At 49.0% G+C, this 13,663-nt stretch overlaps 1 protein-coding gene across 16 annotated transcripts in view; it reads left to right on the top strand.

Moving 5' to 3' along the window:
- The first annotated feature begins 13,522 nt into the window (after positions 1–13,522).
- CHFR (checkpoint with forkhead and ring finger domains) overlaps positions 13,523–13,663 on the top strand; it is a 69,452-nt gene continuing 69,311 nt past the window's right edge. For all 16 annotated transcript variants that reach the window (XM_055096443.1, XM_055096445.1, XM_055096442.1 and 13 more), the window contains exon 1: positions 13,523–13,658. The gene's annotated coding sequence lies outside the window, so the exon portion shown is untranslated. The remainder of the gene's footprint in view (positions 13,659–13,663) is intronic.

Below are 13,663 nucleotides of genomic sequence, written 5' to 3'. Positions count from 1 at the left end.
TGAACCCGGGAGGCGGAGCTTGCAGTGAGCTGAGATCGCGCCACTGCACTCACTCTGGCCTGAGCGACAAAGCGAGACTCCATCTCAAAAAAAAAAAAAAAAAAAAAGGCATTACTGGCCAGATGTGGTGGCTCATGCTGCCTGCAATCCCAGGACTTTGGGAAGCCCAGTTGGGAGGAGAGGAGAGCTTGAGCCCAAGAGTTTGAGGCCAGCCTGGGCAACATAGTGGCACTTTGTTCTCCACAAAAATAATTAATAAAGCAAGTAAGCATTCCTATCACTAAAAGTACTTAAAAAAACAAATCAAGCTTAAACTTACAATAGGGGGTGGGAGAGGTGAATTAACTTTTTATTTTCATTAGTGCGTGCTCATGTGAAAGGAGCAGTTAGGCAATGGAGTGTTACCACTGCAGCCACGCAGGTCTAGTGTAGATTCGTCCCCAAACCATGGTATTTGCCAGGCAGCTCTGAGGGTATGAACAAGGCATGTGCATTGTGTCCTGTTGTGTGTAATGTGTTTGTATGAAGCAGATTCTGTCAGAAGATGATGTTGGCTGAGATGTGGGCCAGCTGTACTTCACTGCTTCATTACAAGGGTAAGGCTGGCCAGGTGCGATGGCTCACGCCTGTCATCCCAGCACTTTGGGAGGCCAAGGTGGGTGGATCACTTGAGTTCAGGAGCTCAAGAGCAGCCTGGCCAACATGGCAAAACCCTATCTCTACTAAACATACAAAACAAAAAAAATAGCCGGGTATGGTGGAGCACCTGTAAACCCAGCTGCTCGGGAGGCTGAGGTGGGCAAATCACATGAACCCAGGAGTTGGAGGTTGCAGTGAGCCAAGATGGCACCACCACTGCACTCCAGCCTGAGCAACAGAGTGAGACTCCGTCTCAAAAAAAGAGAAAACAAGGGTGGGGCTAAAAGGCTAATAGCTAACTGAAAATGAGCAGCTGTTTTTCATTCTGTGAGGAGCATCTTGTATAAGCCGTAGTGTTTGATCCACTCATCATTGCATGGGCAGCTGTGCGAGGTCAGACCTGTTACTGACACTTCCTTCTGTGCTCTGTTTGAAAAGAAAATCTCTGTATGCAAATGTTAACTGAGTAAACTGTTTCATGAATTCATATGTGTGAGTGTGATCACTGGGAGCAATTTGCAAATAAACTCTGGTTTCCATTCCAACCAGGTATCCCCAAATTAAATCTGAATTATCATCAGTTTTCAATTTGTTGTCATCCATAAGCATCCAGATACACCCCCACACCCAAAGCAGCAGCTGTTCCCTTTCAGTTTGTCTGTTCCTTTTATCCTCAGTGAGAGTGTGAGCTGAAACGTCTCCAGCCTGATCCTGTCTACTTAACTCCCTTCCTTGCAGGACCACCCACTTCTGTTATTTTTTTACACCCCTTTAACTTTCCTGCTTTAGGACAATGAACAATTAGCTGTCATTTGGTCCATCCCATAGGCAATTATGTGGGCTTGTTTTCTAAAGCACTGGTAACTATAATTAGATGGTTCAAATAATATTAAAAACTGGTGTTTTCTATGGCACAATTATGCATTTGTCAAAATATACACAACTTGCCCACTGCAGTGGCTTATTCCTGTAATCCCAACTACTAGGGTGGCAGAGGCGGAAGGATCACTGAGCTCAGGAATTCCAGACCAGTGTAGGCAACATAGCAAGACCCCATCTCTTTTTTTTTTTTTTTTGAGATGGAGTCTCGCTCTGTCACCCAGGCTGGAGTACAGTGGTGCGATCTCAGCTCACTACAACCTCCGCCTCCCAGGTTCAAGGAATTATCCTGCCTCAGCTTCCCAAGTAGCTGGGATTACAGGTGTGCACCACCATGCCCAACTAATTTTTTGTATTTTTAGTAGAGACAGGGTTTCACCATGTTGGCCAGCCTAGTCTCGAACTCCTGACCTCAGGTGATCCACCTGCCTCAGCCTCCCAAAGTGCTGGGATTACAGGTGTGAGTCACCACACCCAGCCAAGACCCCATCTCTAAAAAAAAATTTTTTTTTTAGGCTGGACCTGGTGGCTCAAGCCTGTAATGCCAGCACTTTGGGAGGCCAAGGCCGGCAGATCACGAGGTCAGGAGTTCGAGACCAGCCTGGCCAATATGGTGAAACTCCATCTCTACTAAAAATACAAAAATTAGCTGGGCGCAGTTGTGGGCTCCTGTAACCCCAGCTCCTCTGGAGGCTGAGGCAGGAGAATCACTTGAACCTGGGAGGCAGAGGTTGCAATGAGCTGAGATCGCACCACTGCCCTTCAGCCTGGGTGACAGAGCAAGACTGTCTTGGAAAAAAAAAAAAAAATTAGCCTGATGTGGGAAGCTGAGGTAGGAGGATTCCTGGAGCCCAGTCTGAGGCTACAGTGAGTTATCACACCATTGCACTCTAGCCTGAGCAACAGAGTGACGGAGTGAGTGAGACCCCATCTCTAAAACAAAACAAAAGCAAACACACACAACTTGATATAAAAAAGTAGGCCAGGCACAGTGGCTCACGCCTGTAATCCCAGCACTTTGGGAGGCCGAGGCGGGCGGATCCCAAGGTCAGGAGATCAAGACCATCCTGGCTAACACGGTGAAACTCCATCTCTACTAAAATATAAAAAAAAAAAAATTAGCTGGGCGTGGTGGCAGGCCCCTGTAGTCCCAGCTACTTGGGAGGCTGAGTCAGGAGAATGGCGTGAACCCGGAAGATGGAGGTTGCAGTGAGCTGAGATAGCGCCACTGCACTCCAGCCTGGGCGACAGAGCAAGACTCTGTCTCAAAAACACACACACACACACACACAAAAGTAGATTTTACCCTTCTAATGTGTACATGAGAAATAAGGAAAGATTTTTAAATCAGTAATTTAAGTTTCTACCTCAGGAAACTAGAAAAACAAGTGCAAAATAAATCCAAAACAAGTGCAAGGAAGAAAATGATAAAGAACTGAAGTCAGTGATCGAAAATAGGACAACTAAAAGCTCATTCTTAAAACAATTAACAAAAATGATTAACTTATAGCAACATTGACAGAAATAAAAAGATACAAATCACCAGTATTAAAAATGAAATACTTTATTACAGACCTTGCCAACATCAAAAATAAAAAAGGATCTCTACTAACAACTTCACACTTATAAATTCAACAGCTTGGAAGAAATGGATTAATTTCTTAAAAACCACAAACTACCAAAACTCACCCATGATGAAGTTGAGTATCGAAAAGCCCTATATCCAGTAAAGAAATTGAACTACTAATGATCTACCCAAACAGAAATCTCTAGGCCCAGATGGAGAACTGTACCAGTCATTTAAAGAATAATTTATATCAGCTTTACATGATATTCCAGAAAAATAGAAGAGGGGGAATATACCTCTCAACTCATTTTATGAGGCCAGTATTACACTATCCTGATAACAAACTGAAGACAGCATGACTGCATGCACACATGTGTGCACACACACACAACTACAGGCCAATATCTGTCATGAACTTACATGTGAAAATCCTCAACAAAATATTTGAAAACAAAATTCAAAATATATAAGAAGTATGCACCATGACCAAGTGGGATTTATTCCACGTATGTAAGGGTAAGTTGAATATTTCAAAATACATCAATGTAATTCGTCTTTAAAACTGTACAGCAGGCCAGGCGCGGTAGCTCACACCTGTAATCCCAGCACTTTGGGAGGCCGAGGTGGGCAGATCACGAGGTCAAGAGATTGAGACCATCCTGGCCAACATGGTGAAACCCCGTCTATACTAAAAATATAAAAATTAGCTGGGTGTGGTGGCATGCACCTGTAATTCCAGCTACTCGGGAGGCTGAGGCAGGAGAATTGTTTGAATCCAGGAGTTGGAGGTTGCAGTGAACCAAGACTGTGCCATTGCACTCCAGCCTGGGTGACAGAGCAAAACTCCATCCCAAAAAAAAGAAAAAAAAAAATTATAAAATGGGCAGTAGACATTAACAGATATTTCACTGAGAAAAACATACAGATGACAAGCACATGAAAAAACATTCACTATCAGTGATTTGGGAAATGCAAATTCAAATCACAATGAAGTGCTACTACACACCTATCAAGATATCAAGATGGCTTAAGTAAAAAATAGTCTGAGGCAGGAGAATGGCGTGAACCTGGGAGGTGGAGCTTACAGTGAACCGAGACTGTGCCCCTGCACCCCAGCCTGGGCGACAGAGCGTGACTCCGTCTCAAAAAAGAGAAGAAATAGTGACAGCGGCTGGGTGCAGTGGCTCATGCTTGTAAGCCCAGCACTTTGGGAGGCTGAGGCGGGTGGATCACGCGGTCAGGAGTTCGAGACCAGCCTGGCCAAGATGGTGAAACCCCATCTCTACTAAAAATACAAAAATTAGCCAGGCATGGTGGTGCGCACCTGTAATCCCAGCTACTTGGGAGGCTGAGGCAGAGAACTGCTTGTACCTGGAGGCGGAGGTTGCAGTGAGCCAAGACACGCCATTGCACTCCAGCCTGGGCAACAGAGCAAGACTCCGTCTAAAAAAAAAAAAAAATAGTGACACCATCAAATGTTGAGGGTACATAGAAGCTGTATCACTAATACATTACCAGTGGGAGTGGAAAACGGTACAGCAATTCTAGAAAACAGTTTGGCAGTTTCTTATGAATTAAACATCAAATTACCATATAACCTAGCAATTGCACTTTTGGGGATTTATCCCAGATAAATATATTTTCTCACCAAAACCTGTACACAGATTAATATCAGTTTATTTGAACAGCCAAAAACTGAGAATAAGGTAAATGGTTAAACAAATTGTGGCACACACATATGGAATGCTATTCAGGAAAATAAATGGACTACTGATACACACAAAAACTTGGATTAATCTCTAGAGAAATACACCAAATGCAAGAAATCAGTCCCATAAGGTTGCATATTGTATTATTCCATTTATATAACATTTCTGAAATCATAACATTTTTAATGGAGGACAGATTCTTGTGTTGCCAAGGTTTAGGAATGGGGGTAGAATGGTGGGAAGTGGGTAAGTGTTGTTATAAAAGATCTGTATGTTGAAAACGTCAAAATGCTTATGAGAGAAATAAGGGAAATCCAAATCCTAAATAAATGGAAATATGTATCATATTTGTGGTTTGAAACAATAAATAGTAGAATGTCAGTTCTCTCTAGATTTACCTATAAATGTATTGCGATCCCAATGGAAATTCCAGCAGGAGTTTTTGTAGACATTAACAAGTTAATCAAATTTATTTGGAAAAGCAGAAGAAACTAGAATAGCCAAAACATCTTTTGTCAAAGAAGAACAAAGTTGGAAGACTCGCACTCCCTGACTTCGAAACTTACTGTAAAGATACAGCAATCTAAACATTGTGTCAGAGAAAGGATAAACACATAGATCATGGACCATAATTGAGAATACATAAATAGACCTTCGGTGTATATGGTCAATTGATTTTTGACAAAGTTGCAAGGGCAAATCAATGAAAATAGTGGTTTAAAAAAATGGTGCTGCAACAATTGAAAATCAATATACAAAACAAATGAACCTCAATCCATAACTCATCCCATATTCAAACTTAATAGATGAAGATTTAAATGTAAAACCTTCACTTAACAAAAATTCTAGACACTGCACCACAGCAAAGATAAAGAGTTTACCACTAATAAACCCTCAATGAAGGAACTTCCAAAGATTGCCATCAGAGAAAAGTAGTGGGTGAAGCCAGGAGGTAATACATGTGAACCTAAACTAGTATTGGCTATGTAAACTAACAATAATAATGTTATGTTACTGGTTATGCAACAAAAATAATGCAGAACTAAAACAGTGAGTAACATGGTATGTGTTCAGGATGATCAGAGATAAAAATGTTGGGACGCTGGGTGCAGTGGCTCACGACTGTAATCCCAGCACTTTGGGAGGCCAAGGCAGACAGATCACCTGAGGTCAGGAATTCCAGACCAGCCAGACCAACATGGTGAAACCCTCTCTCTACTAAATACAAAAAATTAGGAGGACTGTGTGGTAGATAGAGCTCCCTCTCCCCTCTCCCCTCTCCCCTCTCCCCTCCCCCGTCCCCCCTCTCCCCTCTCCCCTCTCCCCTCTCCCCTCTTTCCACGGTCTCCCTCTGATGCCGAGCCGAAGCTGGACGGTACTGCTGCCATCTCAGCTCACTGCAACCTCCCTGCCCGATTCTCCTGCCTCAGCCTGCCGAGTGCCTGCGATTGCAGGCGTGCGCCGCCACGCCTGACTGGTTTTCGTATTTTTTTGGTGGAGACGGGGTTTCGATGTGTCGGCTGGGCTGGTCTCCAGCTCCTAACCGCGAGTGATCCGCCAGCCTCGGCCTCCCGAGGTGCCGGGATTGCAGACGGAGTCTCGTTAACTCAGTGCTCAATGGCGCCCAGGCTGGAGTGCAGTGGCGTGATCTCGGCTCGCTACAACCACCTCCCAGCCGCCTGCCTTGGCCTCCCTAAGTGCCGAGATTGCAGCCTCTGCCTGGCAGCCACCCCGTCTGGGAAGTGAGGAGCGTCTCCGCCTGACCGCCCATCGTCTGGGATGTGAGGAGCCCCTCTGCCTGGCTGCCCAGTCTGGAAAGTGAGGAGCGTCTCTGCCCGGCCGCCATCCCATCTAGGAAGTGAGGAGCGCCTCTTCCCGGCCGCCATCACATCTGGGAAGTGAGGAGCGTCTCTGCCCGGCTGCCCATCGTCTGAGATGTGGGGAGCACCTCTGCCCTGCTGCCCCATCCGGGATGTGAGGAGTGTCTCTGCCCGGCTGCCCTGTCTGAGAAGTGAGGAGACCCTCTGCCTGGCAACCGCCCCGTCTGAGAAGTGAGGAGCCCCTCCGCCCGGCAGCCACCCCGTCTGAGAAGTGAGGAGCGTCCTCCCTCCTCGTCTGGGAGGGAGGTGGGGGGGTCAGCCCCCCGCCCAGCCAGCCGCCCCGTCCGGGAGGTGAGGGGCACCTCTGCCCGGCCGCCCCTACCGGGAAGTGAGGAGCCCCTCTGCCCGGCCAGCCGCCTCGTCCGGGAGGGAGGTGGGGGGGTCAGCCCCCCGCCTGGCCAGCCGCCCCATCCGGGAGGCGAGGGGTGCCTCTGCCCGGCCGCCCCTACTGGGAAGTGAGGAGCCCCTCTGCCCGGCCAGCCGCCCCGTCCGGGAGGGAGGTGGAGGGGTCAGCCCCCCTCCCGGCCAGCCGCCCCATCCGGGAGGGAGGTGGGGGGGTCAGCCCCCCGCCCGGCCAGCCGCCCCGTCCGGGAGGGAGGTGGGGAGGTCAGCCCCCCGCCCGGCCAGCCGCCCCGTCCGGGAGGGAGGTGGGGGGATCAGCCCCCCGCCTGGCCAGCCGCCCCATCCGGGAGGGAGGTGGGGGGATCAGCCCCCTGCCCGGCCAGCCGCCCTGTCCAGGAGGTGGGGGGGGCGCCTCTGCCCGGCTGCCCCTACTGGGAAGTGAGGAGCCCCTCTGCCCGGCCAGCCGCTCTGTCTGGGAGGGAGGTGGGGGGGGTCAGCCCCCGGCCCGGCCAGCCGCCCCGTCCGGGAGGGAGGTGGGGGGGTTAGCCCCCCGCCTGGCCAGCCGCCCCATCCGGGAGGTGAGGGGCGCCTCTGCCCGGCCGCCCCTTCTGGGAAGTGAGGAGCCCCTCTGCCCGGCCAGCCGCCCCGTCCGGGAGGGAGGTGGGGGGTCAGCCCCCCGCCCGGCCAGCCGCCCCGTCCGGGAGGGAGGTGGGGGGGTCAGCCCCCCGCCCGGCCAGCCGCCCCGTCCGGGAGGGAGGTGGGGGGGTCAGCCCCCCGCCCGGCCAGCCGCCCCGTCTGGGAGGGAGGTGGGGGGGTCAGCCCCCCGCCCGGCCAGCCGCCCCGTCCGGGAGGGAGGTGGGGGGATCAGCCCCCCGCCCGGCCAGCCGCCCTGTCCGGGAGGTGAGGGGCGCCTCTGCCCGGCCGCCCCTACCGGGAAGTGAGGAGCCCCTCTGCCCGGCCAGCCGCCCCCTCCGGGAGGGAGGTGGGGGGGTCAGCCCCCCACCAGGCCAGCCGCCCCGTCGGGGAAGTGAGGGGCGCCTCTGCCCGGCCGCCCCTACTGGGAAGTGAGGAGCCCCTCTGCCCGGCCAGCCGCCCTGTCCGGGAGGGAGGTGGGGGGTCAGCCCCCCGCCCGGCCAGCCGCCCCGTCCGGGAGGGAGGTGGGGGGATCAGCCCCCCGCCCGGCCAGCCGCCCCGTCCGGGAGGGAGGTGGGGGGGTCAGCCCCCCGCCGGGCCAGCCGCCCCGTCGGGGAAGTGAGGGGCGCCTCTGCCCGGCCACCCCTACCGGGAAGTGAGGAGCCCCTCTGCCCGGCCAGCCGCCCTGTCCGGGAGGTGAGGGGCGCCTCTGCCCGGCCGCCCCTACCGGGAAGTGAGGAGCCCCTCTGCCCGGCCACCACCCCATCTGGGAGGTGTACTCAACAGCTCATTGAGAACGGGCCATGAAGACAATGGCGGTTTTGTGGAATAGAAAGGGGGGAAAGGTGGGGAAAAGATTGAGAAATCGGATGATTGCTGTGTCTGTGTAGAAAGAGGTAGACATGGGAGACTTTTCATTTTGTTCTGTACTAAGAAAAATTCTTCTGCCTTGGGATCCTGTTGATCTGTGACCTTACCCCCAACCCTGTGCTCTCTGAAACATGTGCTGTATCCACTCAGGGTTGAATGGATTAAGGGCGGTGCAAGATGTGCTTTGTTAAACAGATGCTTGAAGGCAGCATGTTCGTTAAGAGTCATCACCACTCCTTAATCTCAAGTACCCAGGGACACAAACACTGCGGAAGGCCGCAGGGTCCTCTGCCTAGGAAAACCAGAGAACTTTGTTCACTTGTTTATCTGCTGACCTTCCCTCCACTATTGTCCTGTGACCCTGCCAAATCCCCCTCTGCGAGAAACACCCAAGAATGATCAATAAAAAATAAAAAATAAATAAATAAAAAATAAAAAATAAAATAAAAAATAAAAAATAAAAAAAATAAAAAAATTAGCCAGCTGTGGTGGTGGGTGTCTGTAATCCCAGCTACTTGGGAGGCTGAGGCAGGAGAATCACTTGAACCTGGGAGGTGGAAGTTGTAGTGAGCCAAGACTGTGCCACTGCATTCCAGCCTGGGCAACAAGAGTGAAAACTCTGTCTCAGAAAAAAAAAAAAAAAAAAAATTGGAGCCAGGCGTGGTGGCTCACACCTGTAATCCCAGCACTTTGGGAGGCCGAGGCTGGTGGATCACCTGAAGTCAGGAGTTCGAGACCAGCCCGACCAACATGGAGAAACCCCCGTCTCTACTAAAAATACAAAAATTAGCTGGGCGTGGTGTCAGGCACCTGTAATCCCAGCTACTCAGGAGGCTGAGGCAGGAGAATTGCTTGAACCTGGGAGGAAGAGGTTGCAGTGAGTCGAGATCAGGCCATCACACTCCAGCCTGGGCAAGAGAGCAAAACTCTGCCTCAAAAAAAAAAAAAAAAAAAAAAATTGGGATGCCTCTCTGTTGTTTATGGAGAGAGCAGATTAAGTGATTACCTTTAGACTTTGTTAAGTCTTGTATACATAGCAAACACCTTAACATTAACACTTAAAGAATAGATATTGAAAACGGAAGTGAGAAAGCTTGATTAAATCCAAAAGAAGATAGAAAATAATAAGGGACAAAAAACACAAGGCCAATGGAAAGCAAAAAGTAAAATGATAGAAATAAACATAACTGTATCAATAATCTTTTTTTTTTTTTTTTTTTTTTGAGCGGAGTCTCGCTCTGTCGCCCAGGCTGGAGTGCAGTGGCGCCATCTTGGCTCACTGCAAGCTCTGCCTCATGGGTTCACGCCATTCTCCTGCCTCAGCCTCCTGAGTAGCTGGGATTACAGGCACCCACCACCACACCCGGCTAATTTTTTGTATTTTTAGTAGAGACGGGGGTTCACCATGTTAGCCAGGATGGTCTCGATCTCCTGACCTAGTAATCTGCCTGCCTCGGCTTCCCAAAATGCTGGGATTACAGGCGTGAGCCACCGCACCCAGCCAACTGTATCAATAATCACAAATCATATAAACTCATCGGTTTAAAAGCAGAATGTCGCATTATGCTTTAAAATATTCCATGTATATGTTTATAAAGTAAATGCATAAAAATGTTATAAAAAGTGAGTATGAGTGGAAAAATATATACCTGGCAAACATTAATTGGGTAACATAAGCTTTAGGGAAACCATCGTTAGGAATAAAAAGGGTCATTATATAGGGATAAAAGTACAATTTTCTATGAAGATATAATGATTCTATGTTCAAAATTTCAAATTAACATAGACCAAAGAATGTATTATACAAAATAGGACAATTAGAGGAATAAACTACAAATCCACATTACCATTTGGAAATTTTTGCACACTTTTCTTAGGAATTGATAGAGCAGGACAGCACATAATTGGTAAGTGATCTGGTTTGGCTGTGTCCCCACCCAAATCTCTTCTTGAATTGCAGCTCCCTTAATTCCCACATGTGGGAGGGACCTGGTGGGAGATAACTTGTTTTGGCTATGTCCCCACCCAAATCTCATCTTGAATTGCAGCTCCCATAATTCCCACATATTGTGGGAGGGACCCAGTGGGAGATAACTGAATCTTGGGAGGGGTTTCCCTGATACTGTTCTCATGGTATTGAATAAGTCTCATGAGATCTGGTGATTTGACAAGGGGTTTCCTTTTTGCTTGGTGCTCTGATTCTCTCTTGCCACCAGCATGTCAGAAGTGCCTTTCACCCACCATGATTGTGAGGCCTCTCCAGCCACATGGAACTGTGAGTCCATCAAACCTCTTTTACTTTATAAATTACTCAGTCTTGGGTATGTCTTTATCAGCAGCGTGAAAACAGACTAATACACTAAGTATATGAAAAATTTGATTTATACAATGAATATGGTGGGTTTAACTGATATAGGACACCACACAAAATGGGATATAATCTAAAGTGGCACTTACTGGAAAATGCATTACCCCAGATGCCTGTATTAGGAAAACAGGATCAATGGAAATGTAAGTGTTAAGCATCCAACCCAAGAGATTAGGAAGAATCCTAGAAAATATCCAAATAAAAGTAGCAAAAAGGAAATAATGAAGATGAAAATGAGAATTAACAGATAATAAATCCACATCTAAAAGCTTCTTTTTTGAAAAGACTAGTGAGGCAGGGCGCGGTGGCTAACGCCTGTAATCCCAGTACTTTGGGAGGCCAAGGCAGATGGATCACGAGGTCAGGAGATCGAGACCAGCCTGGCCAACATGGTGAAACCCCATCTCTACCAAAGATGCAAAAAATTAGCCAGGTATGGTGGTGTGTGCCTGTAATCCCAGCTACTTGGGAAGCTGAGGCAGGGGAATTGCTTGAACCCTGGAGGTGGAGGTTGCAGTGAGCCGAGATTGTGCCATTGCACTCCAGCCTGGGTGACAGGGCGAGACGCTGTCTGAAATAAATAAATAAATAAAGACTAATGAAATGCAAAACTTCCATTGCTAGATTAGAAATAGACCCAGAATAGTCAACACAGTATTGAAGGAGAAGAGCAGTGTTGGGGAGCTGACACTACCCAACTTCAAAATTTCCTATAAAGCAATGGTAATGGAGACACTCTGATACTGGCAGAAGAATGGACAAAGAGGTCAGTGGGGTAGAATAAAGAGCCCAGAAGCAGCGCCACACAAATATAGTCAACTGATGTTTGACAAAGGAGCAAGGGCAATGCAATGGAGAAAGGATAGTCTTTTTAGCAAATGCTGCTGGAAAAACTGGACATCCACAGGCAAAAATGTGAATCTAGACAAAGACCTTATACCTTTCACAGAAACTAACTCAAAATGGATCAAAGACCTGAATGTGAAATGCAAAACTATACAACTCCTGGAAGACAGCACAGGAGAAAATCTAGGTGATCCTGGGTTTAGTGATATTTTCTCAGATATCATACCAAAAGTACAATCTGTGAAACAAAAAACTGATAAGTTGAACTTCATTAAAATTTAAAACTTGTGGCCAGGCGTGGTGGCACATGCCTGTAATCCCAGCTACTTGGGAGGCTGAGGCAGAAGAATCACTTGAACTTGGGAGGTGGAGGTTGCATGGGGCCGAGATCGTGCCATTGCACTCCAGCCTGGGCAACAAGAGCAAGACTCCGTCAGAAAAAAAAAAAAAAAAGGGCCAGGCGTGGTGGCTCACGCCTGTAATCCCAGCACTTTGGGAGGCTGAGACGGGTGGATCACAAGGTCAGGAGTTCAAGACCAGCCTGGCCAAGAGACCAGCCTGACCAATATGGTGAAACCCTGTCTCTACTAAAAATACAAAAATTAGCCGGGCGTGATGGCGGGCACCTATCATCCCAGCTGCTTGGGAGGCTGAGGCAAGAGAATTGCTTCAACCCGGGAGGCAGAGGTTTCAGTGAGCCAAGATCGTGCCATTGCACTCCAGCCTGGGCAACAGAGCGAGACTCCGACTCAAAAAAAAAAAAGTAAACTATAAACTTCAGTTAATAATAATATATTAATATTGGTGTATCAGTTGTAACAAATGTACCAGAGTAATATGAAATGTAAATATAGGGGAAACACTATGGTAGAACATAAGGGGAACACTGGGAACTCTTTGTTCTTTCCAGTTGATTTTTCTGTAAACCCAACACGCTCCAAACAAAAATAAAATATATTAATTTTTTTTTTAGTGCAACTAAACAAGGTCCATGAAAAAGAGAATATTGGGTGGGCGCGGTGGCTCATGCCTGTAATCCCAGCACTTTGGGAGGCTAAGACAGGAGGCTCAGTTGAGACCAGTCTGGGCAATAGAGTGAGACCTCGTCTCTATAAAAAATTTAAAAATTAGCTGAGTGTGGTGACACACACTTGTAGTCCCAGCTACTCGGGAGGCTGAAGTGGGAGGATTGCCTGAGCCCAGGAGGCAGAGGTTGCAATGAGATTGTGGCACTGCACTCCAGCCTGGGTGACAGAAAGAGACCCTGTCTCCAAAAAAGAAAAAAATATTACAGGTTGGTCTTATGGATATATATTTTTAAATCCTGGTGAAGGATAAGTGAGCTCTTCTCAGGGAAGCAGGTGGGACAGAGGGGAATCACTTTGGGAGTGGCCTCCCACTAGTGACCTCACAGACCCCCTCACTGACCCGGCAGACCCCACATCACTGACACGTAAGACCCCAGATGACGAGGCCTGCACATCTCCTGTGACGGACAGCTGAGACCCCGCACCACTGCCCGGACCCAGCCCTGGCCCAATGGGGCTCGCACCTCCAAAGCCCACGTCCGCACGTTCCGAGCCCACCGTCCCATCGCACACATCCGGGGGCCGCCACTGCGCCTAACGACCGCCCATCTCTGACGCCTCGGGTCCGCGTTTGATTTTTAACCCAAGGAAAGAGTAAAAGTAAAGCGGAAATCAACGCAGAAGCCGTGCTGCCGCCTCTGAGCTTCCTGACGGGCGTGTCCAGAGGCGGGCTCCTCCTCCCGCGGCAGCCGCCGGGCTCACTTCAGTGCGCTCAGCTTCTCGCGGGGATAAGCGTCTGGGCGGGGACGGCCCGAGGCGGGGGTGTGGCGAGGCTGGAGAACGCTGAAAGCTGGTGGACTTGGGAAGACAAACGACGCTCTGAAATTTGGCTCCCAGGTAAT

This window comes from Pan paniscus, chromosome 10 (assembly GCF_029289425.2).
Source record: "Pan paniscus chromosome 10, NHGRI_mPanPan1-v2.0_pri, whole genome shotgun sequence".
Classification (NCBI taxonomy): domain Eukaryota; kingdom Metazoa; phylum Chordata; class Mammalia; order Primates; family Hominidae; genus Pan; species Pan paniscus.
This window is presented reverse-complemented; position numbering and strand designations above follow the sequence as displayed.